The following is a 22914-nucleotide window of genomic DNA, read 5'->3' as shown; positions in this document are numbered from 1 at the left end:
TAGTAGATGCAGGCAGGAGTCGGTCTAATTGTCTCGAACGTGATGCCTATATACATGATCATACCTAGATATTCTCATAACTATGCTCAATTCTGTCAATTGCTCAACAGTAATTCGTTCACCCACCGTAGAATACTTATGCTCTTGAGAGAAGCCACTAGTGAAACCTAGGGCCCCCGGGTCTATCTTCATCATATTAATCTTCCAATACTTTGCTTTTATTTTACTTTTCATCTTTATCATAAAAATACCAAAAATATTATCTTATCATATCTATCAGATATCACTCTCATAAGTGGCTGTGTAGGGATTGACAACCCCTTATCGCGTTGGTTGCGAGGATTTATTTGTTTTGTGCAGGTACGAGGGACTCGCGCGTAGCCTCCTACTGGATTGATACCTTGGTTCTCAAAAACTGAGGAAAATACTTACGCTACTCTGCTGCATCATCCCTTCCTCTTCGGGGAAAAACCAACGCAGTGCTCAAGAGGTAGCAAGAAGGATTTCTGGCGCCGTTGCGGGGGAGTCTACGCAAAAGTCAATATACCAAGTACCCATCACAATCCCTATCTCCTGCATTACATTATTTGCCATTTTCCTCTCATTTTCCTCTCCCCCACTTCACCCTTGTCGTTTTATTCGCCCTCTCTCTCTCTATCCTCCTTCTCTTTCTCTATTTGCCTCTTTTTGCCCGCTTGATTTTTGTTTGCTTGTGTGTTGGATTGCTTGCATGTCACGATGGCTCAAGATAACACTAAATTGTGTGACTTTACCAATACCAACAACAATGATTTTATTAGCACTGCGATTGCTCCTCTTACCGATGCTGAATCTTGTGAAATTAATGCTGCCTTCCTGAATCTTGTCATGAAAGATCCGTTTTCCAGCATTCCTAGTGAAGATGCCGCTACCCATCTAAATAGCTTTGTTGATTTGTGTGATATGCAAAAGAAGAAAGATGTGGATGATGATATTGTTAAATTGAAGCTATTTCCTTTTTCGCTTAGAGATCATGCTAAAGCTTGGTTTTCGTCTTTGCCAAAAAATAGTATTGATTCATGGAATAAGTGCAAAGATGTTTTTATCTCTAAGTATTTTCCTCCCGCTAAGATCATCTCCCTTAGAAACGATATTATGAATTTTAAGCAACTTGATCATGAACATGTTGCACAAGCTTGGGAGAGGATGAAATTAATGATACGTAATTGCCCTACTCATGGTTTGAACTTGTGGATGATCATACAAAAATTTTATGCCGGATTGAATTTTGCTCCTAGAAATCTTTTAGATTCAGCCGCGGGAGGTACTTTTATGGAAATCACTTTAGGAGAAGCTACTAAACTCCTACATAATATTATGGTTAATTATTCTCAATGGCATACTGAAAGATCCACTAATAAAAAGGTGCATGCGATAGAAGAAATTGATGTTTTGAGTGGAAAGATGGATGAACTTGTGAAATTATTTGCTAATAAAAGTGTTTCTTCTGATCCTAATGATATGCCCTTGTCTACTTTGATTGACAATAATAATGAATCTATGGATGTGAATTTTGTTGGTAGGAACAATTTTGGTAACAACGTGTATAGAGGAAATTTTAATCCTAGGCCTTATCCTAGTAATCCCTCTAATAATTATGGTAATTCCTACAAAAATTCTTATGGAAATTATAATAAGATTCCCTCTGATTTTGAATCTAATATTAAAGAATTTATTACTTCGCAAAATAATTTTAATGCTTTGATTGAAGAAAAATTGCTTAAGATTGATGAGTTGGCTAGGAACGTTGATAGAATTGCTCTTGATGTTGATTCTTTGAAACTTAGATCTATTCCACCTAAGCATGATATCAATGAGTCTCTCAAAGCCATGAGAATTTCCATTGATGAGTGCAAAGAAAGAACCGCTAGGATGCGTGCTAAAAAAGATGCCTTTATAAGAGCGTGTTCCTCTAGTTCCTATGAAAATAAAGATGAAGATCTAAAAGTTATTGATGTGTCCCCTATTAAATCTTTGTTTTTCAATATGAATCTTCATAATGATGGGACTGAATATGATCCACCTTTACCTAGAAGATGTTCCAAGAATTCGGAGTTTTTAGATCTTGATGCAAAAATTGATGAAAGTGGGATCAAAGAAATTAAAACCCTAGATGTTGCTAAACCCACTATTTTGGATTTCAAGGAATTTAATTATTAAAATTTCTCTTTGATTGATTGTATTTCCTTGTTGCAATCCGTGCTAAATTCTCGTCACGCTTATAGTCAAAATAAAGCGTTCACTAAACATATCGTTGATGCCTTGATGCAATCTTATGAAGAAAATTTTGAATTGGAAGTCTCTGTTCCTAGAAAACTTTATGATGAGTGGGAACAAACTATTAAAATTAAAATTAAATATCATGAGTTTTATACTTTATGTGATTTGGGTGCTAGTGTTTCCACGATTCCAAAGACTTTGTGTGATTTGTTAGGTTTCCGTGATTTTGATGATTGCTCTCTAAACTTGCACCTTGCGGATTCCACTATTAAGAAACCTATGGGAAGAATTAATGATGTTCTTATTGTTGAAAATAGGAATTATGTGCCCATAGATTTTATTGTTCTTGACATAGATTGCAATCCTTCATGTCCTATTATTCTTGGTAGACCTTTCCTTAGAACGATTGGTGCAATTATTGATATGAAGGAAGGAAATATTAGATTCCAATTTCTGTTAAGGAAAGGCATGGAACACTTTCATATAAATAAAATTAAATTACCTTATTAATCTATTATGAGAGCCACTTATGGATTGCCAACCAAGGATGGCAATACCTAGATCTATCCTTGCTTTTTATGCCTAGCTAGGGGCGTTAAACGATAGCGTTTGTTGGGAGGAAACCCAATTTTATTTTTATTCCTTGCTTTTTGCTCCTTTTTAGTAATAAATAATTTATCTAGCCTCTTTTTAGCTTGAATTTTTTGTGTTTAATTAGTGTTTGTGCCAAGTAGAACCGTTGGGAAGATTTGGGGAAAGTCTTGATATCTTGCTGTGAAAAACAGAAACTTTAGCGCTCACGAGAACTGCTGCCATTTTATTTGGAAAGTGCTATTTAGTTAATTATTTTTGCATATGATCAATAGACAAATTCCTCATGTGCAGAAATTTATTTTAGAAATTTTGGGGTTCCAGATCTTGCGCTAGCTACAGATTACTACATACTGTTCTGTTTTTGACAGATTCTGTTTTTCGTGTGTTGTTTGCTTATTTTGATGAATCTATGGCTAGTAAAATAGTTTATAAACCATATAGAAGTTGGAGTACAGTAGGTTTAATACCAATATAAATAAAGAATGAGTTCATTACAGTGCCTTGAAGTGGTCTTTTGTTTTCTTTCGCTAACAGAGCTCACGAGATTTTCTACTTTAAGTTTTGTGTTGTGAAGTTTTCAAGTTTTGGGTAAAGATTTGATGGATTATGGAACAAGGAGTGGCAAGAGCCTAAGATTGGGGATGCCCATGGCACCCCCAAGATAATCTAAGGACACCTTAAAGCCAAAGCTTGGGGATGCCCCGGAAGGCATCCCCTCTTTTCGTCTACTTCTATCGGTAACTTTACTTGGAGCTATATTTTTATTCACCACATGATATGTGTTTTGCTTGGAGCGTCTTGTATTATTTGAGTCTTTATTTGTTAGTTTTCCACAATTATCCTTTCTGTACACACCTTTTGAGAGAGCCATACATGATTTGGAATTTGTTAGAATACTCTATGTGCTTCGCTTATATCTTTTGAGTTATATAGTTTTTCTCTAGTACTTCACTTATATCTTTTAGAGCACAGTGGTGGATTTGTTTTATAGAAACTATTGATCTCTCATGCTTCACTTACATTATTTTGAGAGTCTTAAATAGCATGGTAATTTTCTTAAATAATCCTCATATGCTAGGTATTCAAGATTAGTAAAAAAATCCTAGGAGTGTTTTGAATACTAAGAGATGTTTGATGCTTGATGATTGTTTTGAGATATGGAGGTAATAATATCAAAGTCGTGCTAGTTGAGTAGTTGTGAATTTGAGAAGTGCTTGTGTTGAAGTTTGCAAGTCCTGTAGCATGCACGTATGGTAAACGTTATGTAACAAATTTGAAACATGAGGTGTTTTTTTTATTGTCTTCCTTATGAGTGGCGGTCGGGGACGAGCGATGGTCTTTTCCTACCAATCTATCCCCCTAGGAGCATGCGCGTAGTGCCGAGGTTTTTGATGACTTGTAGATTTTTGCAATAAGTATGTGAGTTCTTTATGACTAATGTTGAGTCCATGGATTATACGCACTCTCACCCTTCCATCATTGCTAGCCTCTTCGGTACCGTGCATTGCCCTTTCTCACATTGAGAGTTGGTGCAAACTTCGCCGGTGGATCCAAACATCATGATATGATACGCTCTTTCACACATAAACCTCCTTATATCTTCCTCAAAATAACCACCATACCTACCTATTATGGCATTTCCATAGCCATTCCGAGATATATTGCCATGCAACTTTCCACCATTCCGTTTATCATGACACATTCATCATTGTCATATTGCTTACCAGGATCATGTAGTTGACATAGTATTTGTGGCAAAGCCACCGTTCATAATTCTTTCATACATGTCACTCTTGATTCATTGCATATCCCGATACACCGCCGGAGGCATTCATATAGAGTCATCTTTTGTTCTAGCATCGAGTTGTAATCATTGTGTTGTAAATAAATAGAAGTGTGATGATCATCATTTTCTAGAGCATTGTTCCAAGTGGGGAAAAAAAAAAAGGGGGGAGAAATGCCATATATAAAAAAGGGAAAGGCCTAAATAGAAAAAATGAGAGAAAAAGAGAGAAGGGACAATGTTACTATCCTTTGCCACACTTGTGCTTCAAAGTAGCACCATGATCTTCATGATAGAGAGTCTTTTGTTTTATCACTTTCATACACTAGTGGGAAATTTTCGTTATAGAACTTGGCTTGTATATTCCAACAATGGGCATCCTCAAGTGCCCTAGGTCTTCGTGAGCAAGCAAGTTGGATGCACACCCACTTAGTTTCTTTTGGTGAGCTTTCATACATTTATAGCTCTAGTGCATCCGTTGCATGGCAATCCCTACTCCTTGCATTAACATCAATCAATGGGCATCTCCATAGCCCGTTGATTAGCCTCGTTGATGTGAGACTATCTCCTTTTTTGTCTTCTCCACATAACCCCCATCATCATATCCTATTCCACCCATAGTGCTATGTCCATGGCTCGCGCTCATATATTGCGTGAAAGTTTATAGGATTGAGATTGCTAAGGTATGAAACAATTGCTTGGCTTGTCATCAGGGTTGTGCATGATGAGAGCATTCTAGTGTGACGAAAATGGAGCATGACTAAACTATATGATTTTGTAGGGATGAACTTTCTTTGGCCATGTATTTTGAGAAGACATAATTGCTTAGTTAGTATGCTCGAAGTATTATTATTTTTATGTCACTATGAACTTTTGTCTTGAATCTTTCGGATCTGAATATTCATACCACAATTAAGAAGAATTACATTAAAATTATGCCAAGTAGCACAACGCATCAAAAATTCTGTTTTTATCATTTACCTACTCGAGGACGAGCAGGAATTAAGCTTGGGGATGCTTGATACATCTCCAACGTATCTATAATTTTTGATTGCTCCATGCTATATTATCTACAGTTTTGGACATTATTAGAGTTTATTATCCACTTTTATATTATTTTTGGGACTAACCTACTAACCGGAGGCCCAGCCCAGAATTGTTATTTTTTGCCTATTTTAGGGTTTCGAAGAAAAGGAATATCAAACGGAGTTCAAGCGGAATGACACCTTCGGGAACGTGATTTTCTCAACGAACAAGACCCGGGAGACTTGGACCCTACGTCAAGACACAAAAGAGGAGGCCACGAGGTAGGGGGCGCGCCTACCCCCCCCCCCCCAAGGCGCGCCCTCCACCCTCGTGGGCCCCCTATTGCTCCACCGACGTACTCCTTCCTCCTACATATACCTACGTACCCCCAACCGATCAGAAACAGAGCCAAAACCCTAATTCCACCGCCGCAACTTTCTGTATCCACGAGATCCCATCTTGGGGCCTGTTTCGAAGCTCCGCCGGAGGGGGCATCGATCACGCAGGGCTTCTACATCATCACCATAGCCCCTTTGATGAAGTGTTAGTAGTTCACCTCAGACCTACGGGTCCATAGTTATTAGCTAGATGGCTTCTTCTCTCTTTTTGGATCTCAATACAATGCTCTCCCCCTCTCTTGTGGAGATCTATTCGATGTAATCTTCTTTTTGCGGTGTGTTTGTTCAGACCGATGAATTGTGGGTTTATGATCAAGTCTATCTATGAACAATATTTGAATCTTCTCTGAATTCTTTTATGCATGATTGGTTATCTTTGCAAGTCTCTTCGAATTATCAGTTTCGTTTGGCCTACTAGATTGATCTTTCTTGCAATGGGAGAAGTGCTTAGCTTTGGGTTCAATCTTGTGGTGTCCTTTCCCAGTGATAGTAGGGGCAGCAAGGCACGTATTGTATTGTTGCCATCAAGGATAACAAGATGGGGTTTTCATCATATTGCATGAGTTTATCCCTCTACATCATGTCATCTTGCTTAAGGTGTTACTCTGTTTTCATTAACTTAATAATCTAGATGCATGCTGGATAGCGGTCGATGAGTGGAGTAATAGTAGTAGATGCAGGCAGGAGTCAGTCTACTTGTCTCGGACGTGATGCCTATATACATGATCATACCTAGATATTTCATAACTATGCTCAATTCTGTCAATTGCTCAACAGTAATTCGTTCACCCACCGTAGAATACTTATGCTCTTGAGAGAAGCCACTAGTGAAACCTATGGCCCCCGGGTCTATCTTGATCATATTAATCTTCTAATAGTTTGCTTTTTTACTTTGCTTTTATTTTACTTTGCATCTTTATCATAAAAATACCAAAAATATTATCTTATCATATCTATCAGATCTCACTCTCGTAAGTGGCCGTGTAGGAATTGACAACCCCTTATCGTGTTGGTTGCGAGTATTTATTTGTTTTGTGCAGGTATGAGGGACTCACGCGTAGCCTCCTACCGGATTGATACCTTGGTTCTCAAAAACTGAGGGAAATACTTACGCTACTATGTTGCATCATCCCTTCCTCTTTGGGGAAAAACCAACGCAATGCTCAAGAGGTAGCACCACGCCGTCATGCTGACAAAACTCTCCCTCGGCCTCAACTGGATCAAGACTTCGAGGGATGTCACCGAGTTGAACGTGTGCAGATCGCGGAGGTGTCGTGCGTTCGGTACTTTGATCGTTTGGATCGCAAACACGTTCGAGTACATCAACCAGGTTACTATACGCTTCCGCTTTCGGTCCACGAGGGTACGTGGACACACTCTCCCCGCTCGTTGCTATGCTTCTCCTAGATATATCTTGCGTGATCATAGGATTTTTTTTTGAAATACTACGTTCCCCAACAGTGGCATCCGAGCCAGGTCCATGCGTAGATATTATATGCACGAGTAAAACACAAAGAGTTGTGGGCGAGAATAGTCATACTGCTTACCAGCATGTCATACTTTGATTCAGCAGTATTGTTGGATGAAACGGCCCAGACAGACATTACATGACCACGTTCATGAGACTGATTCTACCGCCGTGCTTCGCACACAGGTGGCTAGTGGGTGTATGTTTCTCCAGCTTTAGTTGAATCGAGTTTGACTACGCCCGGTCCTTGTTGAAGGTTAAAACAGCATACTTGACAAAAAATCATTGTGGTTTTGATGCGTCACTACAGGAATCAGCTACTTTGCTGTCTGCCACGGCGGACGGCAAAGGCATGAACGGTGGACGGCAAAGGTCTTTGCTGTCTGCCGCGGACGGCAAAAGGCTCTGGCAAAGTAAGGTTCGGCAAACAGCTACTTTGCCGTCTGCTTTACGCGGCTGACGGCAAAGGGGCCTTTGCCATCAGCAGCAGACGGCAAAGAAAGCTGACGGCAAAAATTGCGTTGTTAGTCCGTTAGGTGGCTAACGGCAGGCCTTTGCCGTCTGCCGCATGATGTCAGCTAGACATCACTACACGGCAGGCCTTTGCCGTCCGCCGCTGACGGCAAAATTGTTTTCTCTTTGCCATCTGCCACTGTAGGCAAACTGACCAAATGGGTCAGCTCCCGGGAAGCACAGTTGGCTGCCACGTGGCTTCTTTGCCGTCCGCGGCTGACGGCAAAGAGCCCGTTGCCATCGGTGGCGACAGCAAAGAGCCTGCATATTGGCTCTTTTTTCTGTTTTTTTAATCCAACAATTTTCACAGCAAATATATATGACATATATAGATATATTTCATAGGGCTATTTAACAGCAAACATATCACATATCCAGCACATAATTAAGTTCCATCCATTCATACATAATCAAGTTCCATCCATACACATTGTTCCATCCATATACATTACAATGCAAAGTTTCATCAAGATAGCAAGTTCCATCATAGCAAGCTAGATACAAAGCAAAGTTTCATCAAAGAAAAACAAGCACTCCATCATAGCAAGCTAGCTTCCATGAAGTGAATGAAATCTGCAAAATGGCAAATAAGAAAGTTAGAAATAGGTGACTAGAAGAAGAAGACTAGAACAAGAAGAAGACTAGAACAAGAAGTATATGTCATTTATGAGCTAACTTAGTTGAAATGGATCCTATATGAGCTAACTAAGTTGAAATGGGTCGTTTATGAGCTAACTAAGGTGAAATGGATCATTTATGAGCTAACTTAGTTGAAATGGGTCGTTTATGAGCTAACTAAGGTGAAATGGATCATTTTTGAGCTAATTAAGTTGAAATGGATCGTTTTTTGAGCTAACTTAGGTGAAATGGATCATTTATGAGCTAACTTAGTTGAAATGGGTCGTTTATGAGCTAACTAAGGTGAAATGGGTCGTTTTGAGCTAACTAAGGTGAAATGGGTCGTTTTTTATCTAACTTAGGTGGAATGGATCATTTATGAGCTAACTTAGTTGAAATGGGTTGTTTATGAGCTAACTAAGGTGAAATGGATCGTTTTTGAGCTAACTAAGGTGAAATGGATCGTTTTTGAGCTAACTTAGGTGAAATGGATCATTTAAGAGCTAATTTAGGTGAAATGGATCATTTTTTAGCTAACTTAGGTGAAATGGATCATTTATGAGCTAACTTAGTTGAAATGGATCGTTTATGAGCTAACTTACTAAAAAGCATCATTTTAGAGCTAACCTAGGTGTGATGGGTCATTTTGGAGCTAACCTAGGTAAGATGGGTCATTTTGGAGCTAACCTAGGTGAAATGGGTCATTTTAAAGCTAACGTAGGTAAAATGGATCATTTAGGAGCTAATCTATGTAAAATGGGTCATTTTAGAGCTAACTTGGATAAACTGGATCATTTATAAACTAACTAAGGTAAAATGGGTCATTTTAGAGCTAACTTAGGTAAAATGGATCGTTTATGAGCTAACTAAGATAATTATGCAATTTTTGACATAAGTAATCTAAGTACAAATCATTTTAGAGCTAACTTAGGTAAAATGGATGGTTTTGGAGGTCAGTAAGCTTATTAAGTCATTTTGGAGGAAAAGAAGCTAACTCTAGGTCATTATGTAAGCATATTGGAGGAAATAAAGCTAAGTCTAGGTCTTTATGCATTTGTTAAGCAAAACACTAGAGAAACTTACCGTGATCATGGAGGTGTAGGAGCGGGCTGGCTCGTGTCGGTACCTGAACAAGGATCTTGCGATGCTTGTCTGGAGTTACGCTGCACCAAAGATCATTACCAATGTCTCGTTACCATGATGACACTCAAATGTTAAGACTGGCAAGTAATGTGCATTCAAATTAAACTCACCATGGTCCCAGGAGCAATCACTGGCATCGGCGGAGCGGTCTGACCGGACTTCTCACACACAGACTGCACATTTGGTTTTGACAAACACGGTCATACTAGTTTGTAATGAGACAAACACTACATGAATGTTTTGGCTAATCTGCAGAAGAAACTTACCACAAGGAGCTCGTACATGGCCCTTGCCTGCATGTCATTCCGTGCCCTCTCCTCCTCCAACATCTTTGTCGTCATCTCCTCCAACTCCCGCTGCCTCTCCGCTGCCTCCGCCACAAGTTTCTCCGTTCTATCTCTCTCACTCTGTATAGCAGCCTGCAACACCACTCACATGACCTTTGTAATCATTGATGGAAGCGCACACAATGTAATGGAGAAAGATAGCTGAGTACGTATAACTAACCTTGAAGGCGAGTTGGACTGGCCGTTCACGAGGCCTTATCTCAGGAGCGGAGCTCGACTGGCGCGCCTTGATCTCCGGGAGAGTGCTAGGACAACGGATAAGTCCATCTCCCATGGCTATGGAGCCATGGGACCTCCCGTCACCAGATATCATCAGCAGCTCTGTATCAATGGGACCCTAGCTCGGGTTAAAGTCCTCCCCTTTCCTCGCCTTCCCCTGATCTCTATATTGCACGAGCTTGTCATGGGAGGAGATGTTGGTGAAGTTCTTTGGATCATCGAGGTCAGACACAGAGAATTCCTTGAATTTCTTGTAAGGGCCAGTGTGGGCCATGGCATACAGGTCGTACACCTCTGGCACCTTATCTGCCTTATTGTAGCGTGCCTGAAAGAGAGAAACAAAGTTAATTAGTAATTAAAGGGCTAAAGCTAGCATGATGAATGAATTGCATGAATCATGAAGTAAACCACATACCCAGTTCCGCCCGAACTGAAATAAGTTGGAGCTGCCTTGATGGTGTGGCACACCTTCCATTTGGGCACGTTTGTCCTTGGCCTCATTGTGGAGGGCTAGCCATTCATTTGAGCACCACTCATTGACCAACACCTAACAACAATCCATCCGATCTGCACACCATCTCGGAGGGGCCTAAGTTAGCAAATAGAAACTTGAGCGCTACAACTATGAATTACTAAATGAAGGAAGTAAGTACAAGGCCTTAAGAATTACCTTCATGTACTGCTCCTTACTCAAGAACTTCTCGCAGCACGCCATCTTGGTCTTCTTGATACCATGCGAGGCGTAGTAGTCTCAAACAGCCTGCACCCGAGCCTCGTGCCGTAAGTTCTGTAGTAGGCGCTTGCAGACGTTATCGATAACATTTGTCGCTTCCTCCTCGTATCCCTCCTCACACCTGTAGAATGTCTGCAATCAAATGTGACAATATTAAGTACAATTAATAACTAGCTAGTTGAAGATTTTTAATTGTGTAAAGGAGAAATTACCCAGAACTTTCTGATCACCACGTCTGCCCTTGTCTTGCACAAGACACCGTCGATAATCTCACCCGGCGGGGCCGAGGCAGCCAAGTAGTGCTCCCAACTCAATCCAAGCTCTGGAAGCCGACCCTCACCAGGCAATGTGACAAACCCTAGGAAGTTTTGCCGATAAAGAACTCCAAGGACGGAGTTGGGCCGGCGGACACTATGATGGTGGTCCCAACCCCTGCAGCATGACAAGGCCAACGCATTAGTTATTTGAAGAAACGTGAATGCAGAAGGTATAAAAATATTAAATGCACTTACCTCTCCCCATCAGGGAAAATCAACCACCTCTGCTCGCGGGTCGCCGGCACGGACGGGAGCCGTGTACAACCATGCTGGTAGACGGTGCCCCCCTCCTCCTCAATATCAGTCGGCTCCCCGCCATCATCAGCATGGCCAGTTGGCTCCTCGGGCTGATCCGGCCAGGTACCCCATCCAGACGTGTGCTCCGCCGGGGTCTCGTGGGCCGAAGGCCCGTCGACCCGAGGCTCGTGGGCCGAAGACCCGTGGACCGGAGTCCGTGTAGCCTCCTCCTCGGACGAGTCCACTCTAGCAGTCACGTGCTTGGGTGAAACAGCTAAGGGTGGCGGCGAGGAAGGCGCCGTAGCAGTCACCCTACCTCCTCTCCCGCGACCACGTGCTCCACCTCCTCTCTTCTTCTTACCTCGTTCCCTGCTGGGCACCGTGGACGACGAAGAAGGGCCCGGTGGTGTCGCCATACTGTCCAGCAACGCTCGGCGGAGAGGTGCGTGTGGAATGGAAGACCTCACACCACGCGCCGACGAAGAAGGGGCCTCGGCGCGCTCCCGACCAGCGCCCACCATCTTTCAACACCTGCCATGACAAAGAGTAAACGAAATTAGTACAACATAAAAAAAATACCGACATGAATAATAATATGTATATCACTTAAGTGTATCATCATCAAGTACAACATAAAAAATTGAATACCTGACACTACTAATAATCTCGATCAGTATCATCAATAAATGCATAATCATCATCATCACTATAATCAATGACGGGCTCATAGGGTTCAGTGGCATCAACATGTGCAAGGCCACCTTGACGTAATCGGTCAAGCATTGACAGGTCATCCGCAGCAGTAACCTCTTCTTGTTCCTCCTCTAGGGTGATGTCGGATTCACTGTCATTGTCTACTTCAATGTTTTGGGGTGAAGTATAGCGGTTCTTGAAACGCTTTTTGGAAAGACGTGTCTCTTGGAAGAATTCTCCCTCATATGTGTCTGGGTTAATGTGAGGTTCATAATCCACTTCCTTCGGGGGAGAAAGTCTAGCACGTGGCAGCACTTCATAAACGACATCCCAACCTTTCAGATTTGGATTAGTTTGGCAGGCCCACGGTAGATGGAATACTTGGGTCGCCTGTTGAGCCGTAATATAGACATCAGGAACATCTAAATGGGTGCTTTGGTTGATTTCAACTAGCCCTATATGTTCATGAGTCCTTCTAGTCTCCATCGGCTGAAACCAATAACATTTGAAGACTACGACATTCGGTGGGTTTTCACCATAGAATAGAAGTTTATAAATTGCTTCAACTCTCCCATAATACTCAGTACCTCCTTCGCCGATAGCAGATACACAACAATTTGTAGATTTTCGGTCGGCCATAGATAGCTCTTTGTCATAGGTACGAAAACGATACCCGTTGATGTCTTATTTGTCAAATGAACGGACCTTATAGCCAAAACCATTAGCGACTTGTCTCAATTCGACGTCCATAGACTCTGAATTAGCCTACAAGTTTAATATGAAAGGATTGTTGCATTACGCACAAATTAGCGAATGAAATGAAATTGTCTAATAGAAATTACCGTTTGTTTGAACCAAGAGATGGAACCGGGATAGCCGCCTCCTTGCTTTGCGAGAAGCTCATACTCTTCGATGGAATCCTTTTGGATCACCGCTCCATACGAGAATATGGCGACGTATCGACTGTATGAAATATCCAGGAATAAGAGCAGTTCAAAGGAATGTACCGAGAACTTACTCGATGTACGGGCGCACTTCTATCAGGTTGTTAAAGATATACAACGAAATGGTCCGCCATTCTTCGTTATCCAAAGATACTGGATTTGAAACACTGGATGGTGCGAGATTCCCTTTGAATAGGCTGAGGTTGGATCCACCCTTTTTAGGGTCGTCAGCATTGTACGGAGGCTTCGGATTATGCAAATGACAATTTTTGGCTTCGTAGTGTGCTATCACGAAGTTTGCCGCCTCCTCGGTGATGAATGCCTCAGCCATCGATGCTTCAATTCTACGTTTATTTTTACATTTTTCTCGAAGCGTCTTCTGCATCCTCTCAGTTGGGTAGCACCAACAATTTTGCACAAGCCCTCCCCCCCAATCTTGCCTCGGTCGGGAGATGCAAAATCAAATGCTGCATTGGATTAAAGAAGCCCGGTGGAAAGATCTTCTCTAACTTGCAGATCAACTCTGGCGCCAACTCTTCCATTTCTTCTAGCACGCCATGCGATAGTTCTTTCGCACAAAGAACACGGAAGAAATAGCTGAGTTCTGCCAGTACTAGCCATTCATCCTCAGGGATGAAGCCACACAACATCACCGGCATTACCCGCTCAATCCATATGTTCCAATCATGACTCTTGAGACCAAATATCTTCAATTTATCAAGACTCGCTCCCCTCTTTAGATTCGCTGCATACCCATCGGGGAACATCAACTGCATTTTCACCCACAAGATAATTTCCCTCGGAGCTGGACTTCCAAGATTGAACCATGCCTTTGGCTTCGTCCAGTTCTGCTTTCATTTTGGTTCTTTCATGTTTTGTAACGGCCTATCACATAGCGCCTCCAGATTGACTCTAGCCTTAGTATTATCCTTTGACTTCCCATCTATGTCGAACAATGTACCAAAAAGTGCATCGGCGATATTCTTCTCAGTGTGCATCACGTCAATGTTGTGTGGGCAAAGGAGGTCTTTGAAGTAAGGCAAATCCCATAATCATGTTTTGTGAGTCCAGGCGTGCTTAGAATTATACCACTTGAACTACCATGGACGCTCTGGATCTGGCTCAAGAGCGTTTAACTGATCCAGGGTCTGTTGGCCTGTCAACGCAGGTGGTGCAGAGTTTTTGACAACTCTACCTCTGATGAAGTTCTTCTTGTCTTTCCTGAACTTATGGCGAGGATCTAGGAACTATCTATGCATGTCGAAGCAAGAAAACTTGCGACCGGCTTGAAGCCAACGAAACTCAAGAGCTCCCTTGCATGTGGGGCACGGGAACCTTCCATGCACACACCAGCCAACGAATAGCGCATACGCCGGCAAGTCATGCATCGAGTACATGTACCAGACACGCATTATGAAGTTTCGTTTGCTATAGGCGTCGTATGTCTTGAACCCATTATCCCAGGCTTCTTGCAATTCGTCCTTAAGCGGCTGCATGTACACATTCATATTTTTCCTCGGATAGTTGGGCCCTGGAATTATCAACGTCAGGAAAATGTTCTTTCTTTGCATAATCTGTCCGGGGGAGATTGAGTGGAAAGACAAATACGGGCCAACAACTGTATTGGGCTGCCGTCATACCAAACACATTGAACCCATCCGTGTTGATGCCGACTCGAGGATGCCTCGGATCTGCCGCTTTGTCAGCATGTAATTCATCAAACTTTTTCCACGCAACACCATCCGATGTGTGTACCATCATCAGATTCCCATCTGCATCTAGTTCGGTTCTTTTGCTTGTTTTGTGCCATGTCATCTGTCTGGCCGTCTCTTCGACCATGAAAAGACGTTGAAGTCTTGGTACGATTGGCATATACCGAAGAACACTAACGGGGATTTTGGTCTGTGTCTTCTCACCCATACCGTTGTCTACCACAATATACCTAGAAGACTTGCAAATGGGACAATAGTTCAAGTCCGCATAGTCAAGCCTAAATAAGGCACATCCTTTCTCACAGGCATGTATCTTCTCATAGGGCATCTTCAGTGCATGGAGGATTTTGTCCGACTGGTACAGGTTTGCAGGCATTACATGGCCTTTGGGTAGAAAGCGTCCAAATACTGTCATAATTGCGTCGTAGCATTCTCTGCGCAAGTTGAACTGAGCCTTCAGAGCCATTACTTGTGAGATGGCATCCAACTGACAAAGCTCAGTGTGCTCGTGGAGCGGACATTTTGAAGACTCCAACATTTCGTTGAAGGCCTTTGCAGATTCCTCCATCTCCTCGTCCGAATCCCGAGCATCATCATAGTCTTGCACCATGTTTTCCATCCCGGTACCATGCTCGTCGGTGCGACGACGATCCACCTCAGCTCGGTCACGTTGGGCAGACTCACCATGAAATGTCCACACCGTATAATCGGGCGTAAAACCACTCTTCTGCAGGTGTTTGCCCATTTCAGCCTCTGTCCTCTTTTCCCAATTGCCGCACCGGAAACAGGGGCACCAGGTTTTCTTCTGGCCATTTGCAAATGCGGCTTGCACAAACCCCTTGGTTTTTGTGAACCATTCAGCGCTCCATTTGTTCTGACCAGTGTGATCGGTATACATCCACGCACGATCACTCATCTTGACTTTCAGAGCTACTGGACACACAACAATTATATATGTAATTCACCATGTATATATTCATCAGTTGATCTACTTTGTCAATTTTATTACGTCCATGCAACCTACACTCTAATAGGTAATGATAGGTCCTAATCCCACCCGAGTATGTGTAGATTGGGTTCATTTTCCCATGCTATGCTCCGGATCCGACGCAAAATTTCGGCAGCACCTCCCCGCTGTTCTCCTGATACACGTCTCTGTAATAAACAGAGAGGATGTGTACCCGGAGAACAACAGGGGAGGCACTGACGAAATTTATGCGTCGGATTCGGAGCAAAGCATATGGCAAAATGAACCCAATCTACACATACTCGGGCTGTCCATGGATAGCGTTGGACAATTCGAAAGAATCAAGGTTATAAATATGCAAATGCATGCATATTTATAACTATGACGCTTTCAAACGGGAGACACATATTGGTTACGCATACTGATGATTCAAGACACATATAGCTAGCTATCAAGTTTCATCGGCACGAACACCGTAACAGAGCAAATAATTAATGGGGGAGGAGGACATGTCATTTGTGCTCACCCACGACCGAAGGGGCAGAGCTCGTCAAACGCACGGCGAGGTCGTCGAACACCAAACCTCGCAACGATGAAACAACTGCACATTTAAATCTACCCGATCAACACAATTATATATGATGTTTTTCATAACAAAATCGAAAAATATATGACCTACCTAATAATTCACAAATATATGACCCCGTCGGCCTCTGGAAGGCCAAAGAACACCTTTTCGGGAGGTGTCGGGGTGTCGTGTCGGTGTCGGGGTGCCGTGTTGGGGTCGGGGTGCTGCTTCGGGGTCGGGTGGTCGGGGTGTCGTGTCGGGGTCAGGGTGTCGGGGTTCGGGGGTCAGGGGGTCGGGTGTCGGGGTGCGGGGGGTCAGGGTGTCAGGGGGTCGGGTGTCGCGGTGTCGGGGTGTCGTGTCGGGGTCGGGGTGTGGTGTCGGGGTCGGGGTGTCGGGGTCAGGGGTCAGGGGGACGGGGTGTCGAGGTCGGGGTGTCGGGGTCAGGGGGTCAGGGGGTCAGGGTGTGGTGTCGGGGTCAGGGGGTCGGGGTGTTTCTTTCTATCCTTCTTCTTCTTTCTTTCTCTTCTTCTTCTTCTTTCCTTTCTTCTTCTTCTTCTTTCATCTTTTTTCTACTTTTTTACTTCTTTTCATTTCTTCTTTTCTTCTTCTTCTACTTCTTTTCTTCTTCTTCTTCTTCTTCTTCTTTTTTCATCTATTTTCTACTTCTTTTCTTTTCTTCCTTTCTTCTTCTTCTACTTCTTCTACTTCTTTTTATTTTTTCATCTTTTTTCTACTTCTTTTCTTTTCTTCTTCTTCTACTTCTTCTACTACTTCTACTTTTTCTAATTCTTTTCTAACACTAACACTAACACAATCTAGCACTAATAATTAAACAGCAAAAAATGAAAAAACAGAAGAAAAAAAAGTAGTCCCTCACCGGAGCAATGGGACGGTCGGCGGGGCCGGGGGCGTGGGGGGGTGGCGGGGCAACGGGGCGTCGACGAGTGGGGTGGGGCGGAGGGGTGGTGGGGCGACGGGCCAAGCGGGTGCGGGTGCGGGGACGGCGCCGGGCGGCTGGGTGGGGGCGGCGCCAGGCGGCGGGGGCGGCGGTGGGTGGGGATCTGGTGGCGGGTCATCGGGGAGGAGGGAGGGAGAGTAGAGAGAGTAACGGGCGGGGGGCGTTAGTTAGTCTGCTCTTTGCCGTCCGCCGCTCTTTGTCGTCCGCCTTTATCTCTCTTTGTCGTCTGCTAGCGGACGGCAAAGAGGTGGGGCGTTAAGTTTTTTCTAAACGGGCGGGGGGTTGGGGCCACCTCTCTCTTTGCCGTCAGCCAGCTGACGACAAAGATCCGGCAGATGGCAAAGGCATGTTTTGCCGTCTGCCGTTTCTTTGTCGTCTGCTTTTCAGTAGGTGATGGCAAAGAGCTGGTAGATGGCAAAGTAGTTGATTCCAGTAGTGTGTAGGTAAGAACGGTTCTTGCTAGAAGCCCATAGCAGCCACGTAAAACTTGCAACAACAAAGTAGAGGACGTCTAACTTGTTTTTGCAGGGTATATTGTGATGTGATATGGTCAAGACGTGATGAGATATAAATTATTATATGAGATTATCATGTTTTGTTAAAGTTATCGGCAACTGGCAGGAGCCTTATTGTTGTCTCTTTATTGCATAAGATGCAAGCGCCATATAATTGCTTTACTTTATTATTATGCGATAGCAATAGTTGTAAAAGCAATAGTTGGCGAGACGACCATGTGACGACACGTTGATAAAGATCAAGATGATGGAGATCATGGTGTCATGCCAGTGACGATAGAGATCATGACGGTACTTTGGAGATGGAGATCGAAGGCACAAGATGATGATGGCCATATCATGTCACATATTTTGATTGCATGTGATGTTTATCTTTTATGCATCTTATTTTGCTTAGTACGATGGTAGCATTATGAGATGATCCCTTACTAAAATTTCAAAGTATAAGTATGTTGGGGAACGTAGCAGAATTTTAAAAAAAATCTACGCAACACCAAGATCTATCTATGGAGTCATCTAGCAACGAGGGAGAGAGGAGTGCATCTACATACCCTTGTAGATCACGAGCGGAAGCGTTCAAGAGAACGGGGTTGATGGAGTCGTACTCGTCGTGATCCAAATCACCGAAGATCCTAGCGCCGAACGGACGGCACCTCCGCGTTCAACGCACGTACGGAGCGAGGACGTCTCCCGCGCCTTGATCCAGCAAGGAGGAGGGAGAGGTTGAGGAAGAGGGCTCCAATAGAAGCACGATGGCGTGGTGGTGGTGAAGTTGCAGTACTCCGGCAGGGCTTCGCCAAGCTCTTACGGAGGAGGAGAGGTGTTGGGGAGGGGAGGGGCTGCGCCTTGGATGTTGTGTGCAGCCCTCCCCTTGCCCCTCTATTTATAGGGGAAGGAGGAAGGGGGCCGGCCCCCTCTAGATGAGATCTAGAGGGGGGCGGCCAAGGGGAGGGGGCTTGCCCCCCAAGCAAGGGGGGCGCCCCCTTTAGGGTTTCCCCCCCAACCCTAGGCGCATGGGCCCAAGGTGGGATGCGGCCAGACCATGTAGGGCTGGTTCCCTTTCCTCTACAGCCCATTAGGCCCTCCGAGAGAGGTGGCCCTTCCCGGTGGACCCCCGGAACCCCTCCGGTTGCCCCGGTACAATACCGATATGCCCCTGAACCTTTCCGGTGACCGTATGACAACTTTCTACATATAAATCTTCACCTCCGGACCATTCCGGAACTCCTCATGACGTCCGGGATCTCATCCGGGACTCCGAACAACATTCGGTAATCACATACAAGTCTTCCTAACAACCCTAGCGTCACCGAACCTTAAGTGTGTAGACCCTACGGGTTCGGGAGACATGCAGACATGACCGAGATGACTCTCCAGTCAAAAACCAACAGCGGGATCTGGATACCCATGTTGGCTCCCACATGCTCCTCGATGATCTCATCGGATGAACCACGATGTCGAGGATTCAATCAATCCATATACAATTCCCTTTGTCAATCGGTACGTTACTTGCCCGAGACTCGATCGTCGGTATCCCAATACCTTGTTCAGTCTCATTACCAGCAAGTCACTTTACTCGTACCGTAATGCATGATCCCGTGATCAACCACTTGATCACATTGACCTCATTATGATGATGCATTACCGAGTGGGCCCAGAGATACCTCTCCGTCATACGGAGTGACAAATCCCAGTCTCGATTCGTGCCAACCCAACAGACACTTTCGGAGATACCTGTAATGTACCTTTATAGTCACCCAGTTACGTTGTGACGTTTGGCACACCCAAGGCACTCCTACGGTATCCGGGAGTTGCACAATCTCATGGTCTAAGGAAATGATACTTGACATTCAGAAAAGCTACAGCAAACGAACTACACGATCTTTGAGCTATGCTTAGGATTGGGTCTTGTCCATCACATCATTCTCCTAATGATGTGATCCCGTTATCAATGACATCCAATGTCCATAGTCGGGAAACCATGACTATCTTTTGATCAACGAGCTAGTCAACTAGAGGCTCACTAGGGACGTGTTGTGGTCTATGTATTCACACATGTATTACGATTTCCGGATAACACAATTATAGCATGAACAATAGACAATTATCATGAACAAAGAAATATAATAATAACCATTTTATTATTGCCTCTAGGGCATATTTCCAACAGTCTCCCACTTGCACTAGAGTCAATATTCTAGTTACATTGTGATGAATCGAACACCCATGCAGTTCTGGTGTTGATCATGTTTTGCTCTAGGGAGAGGTTTAGTCAACGGATCTGCCACATTCAGGTCCGTATGTACTTTACAAATCTCTATGTCTCCATTTTGAACACTTTCACGAATGGAGTTGAAGCGACGCTTGATATGCCTGATCTTCCTGTGAAACCTGGGCTCCTTGGCAAGGGCAATAGCTCTAGTGTTGTCACAGAAGAGAGTCATCGGGCCCGACGCATTGCGTATGACTCCTAGGTCGGTAATAAACTCCTTCACCCAGACTGCTTCTTGTGCTGCCTCCGAGGCTGCCATGTACTCCGCTTCACATGTAGATCCCGCCACAACGCTTTGCTTGCAACTGCACCAGCTTACTACCCCACCATTCAAAATATACACGTATCCGGTTTGTGACTTAGAGTCATCTAGATCTGTGTCGGAGCTAGCATCGACGTAACCCTTTACGACGAGCTCTTCGTCACCTCCATAAACGAGAAACATTTCCTTAGCCCTTTTCAGGTACTTCAAGATATTCTTGACCGCTGTCCAGTGTTCCATGCCGGGATTACTTTGGTACCTTCCTACCAAACTTACGGCAAGGTTTACATCAGGTTTGGTACACAACATAGCATACATGATAGACCCTATGGCCGAGGCATAGGGGACGACACTCATCTTTTCTCTATCTTCTGCCATGGTCAGGCATTGAGCCGTGCTCAATCTCGTACCTTCCAATACAGGCAAGAACCCCTTCTTTGACTGATCCATTTTGAACTTCTTCAATATCTTGTCAAGGTACGTACTCTGTGAAAGACCAATGAGGCGTCTCGATCTATCTCTATAGATCTTGATGCCTAATATATAAGCAGCTTCTCCAAGGTCCTTCATTGAAAAACACTTGTTCAAGTAGGCCTTTATGCTTTCCAAGAATTCTATGTCATTTCCCATCAACAGTATGTCATCCACATACAATATGAGAAATGCTACAGAGCTCCCACTCACTTTCTTGTAAATGCAGGCTTCTCCATAAGTCTGCGTAAACCCAAACGCTTTGATCATCTCATCAAAGCGAATGTTCCAACTCCGAGATGCTTGCACCAGCCCATAAATCGAGCGTTGGAGCTTGCACACCTTGTCAGCATTCTTAGGATCGACAAAACCTTCCGACTGCATCATATACAACTCTTCCTTAAGGAAACCATTAAGGAATGCCGTTTTGACGTCCATTTGCCATATCTCATAATCATAGAATGCGGCAATCGCTAACATGATTCGGACGGACTTCAGCTTCGCTACCGGTGAGAAAGTCTCATCGTAGTCAACCCCTTGAACTTGTTGATAACCCTTAGCGACAAGCCTAGCTTTATAGATGGTCACATTACCATCCGCGTCTGTCTTCTTCTTAAAGATCCATTTATTTTCTATGGCTCGCCGTTCAACGGGCAAGTCAGTCAAAGTCCATACTTCGTTTTCATACATGGATCCTATCTCGGATTTCATGGCTTCCAGCCATTTGTCGGAATCTGGGCCCGCCATCACTTCTTCATAGTTCGAAGGTTCACCGTTGTCTAACAACATGATTTCCAAGACAGGGTTGCCGTACCACTCTGGTGCGGAACGTGTCCTTGTGGACCTACGAAGTTCAGTAGCAACTTGATCTGAAGTTTCATGATCATCATCATCAACTTCCTCTCTAGTCGGTGCAGGCACCTCAGGAACATTTTCTTGAGCTGCGCCACTTACCGGTTCAAGTGGTAATACTTCATCAAGTTCTACCTTCCTCCCACTTATTTCTTTTGAGAGAAACTCTTTCTCTAGAAAGGACCCATTCTTGGCAGCAAAGATCTTGCCTTCGGATCTGAGGTAGAAGGTATACCCAATAGTTTCTTTAGGGTATCCTATGAAGACGCATTTTTCCGACTTGGGTTCGAGCTTTTCAGGTTGAAGTTTCTTCACATAAGCATCGCGTCCCCAAACTTTTAGAAACGACAGCTTAGGTTTCGTCCCAAACCATAATTCATACGGTGTCGTCTCAACGGATTTTGACGGAGCCCTATTTAAAGTGAATGCGGTAGTCTCTAAAGCATAGCCCCAAAATGACAGCGGTAAATCGGTAAGAGACATCATAGATCGCACCATATCTAATAGAGAGCGATTAAGACGTTCGGACACACCATTACGCTGAGGTGTTCCAGGCGGCGTGAGTTGTGAAACTATTCCACATTTTCTTAAGTGTGTGCCAAATTCGTGACTCAAGTATTCTCCCCCACGATCTGATCGCAAGAACTTGATTTTCCTGTCACGTTGATTCTCAACCTCACTCTGAAATTCCTTGAACTTTTCAAAGGTCTCAGACTTGTGTTTCATTAAGTAGACATACCCATATCTACTCAAGTCATCAGTGAGGGTGAGAACATAACGATAGCCACCGCGAGCCTCAACACTCATTGGACCGCACACATCAGTATGTATGATTTCCAATAAGTTGGTTGCTCGCTCCATTGTTCCTGAGAACGGAGTCTTGGTCATTTTACCCATGAGGCATGGTTCGCACGTGTCAAATGATTCGTAATCAAGAGACTCTAAAAGTCCATCTGCATGGAGCTTCTTCATGCGTTTGACACCTATGTGACCAAGGCGGCAGTGCCACAAGTATGTGGGACTATCATTATCAACCTTACATCTT

This window comes from Triticum urartu, chromosome 1 (genome assembly GCF_003073215.2).
Source record: "Triticum urartu cultivar G1812 chromosome 1, Tu2.1, whole genome shotgun sequence".
In the NCBI taxonomy this organism is placed as follows: Eukaryota; Viridiplantae; Streptophyta; class Magnoliopsida; order Poales; family Poaceae; genus Triticum; species Triticum urartu.
The sequence above is the reverse complement of the archived record's forward strand: the minus strand, read 5'-3'. Positions refer to the sequence as shown.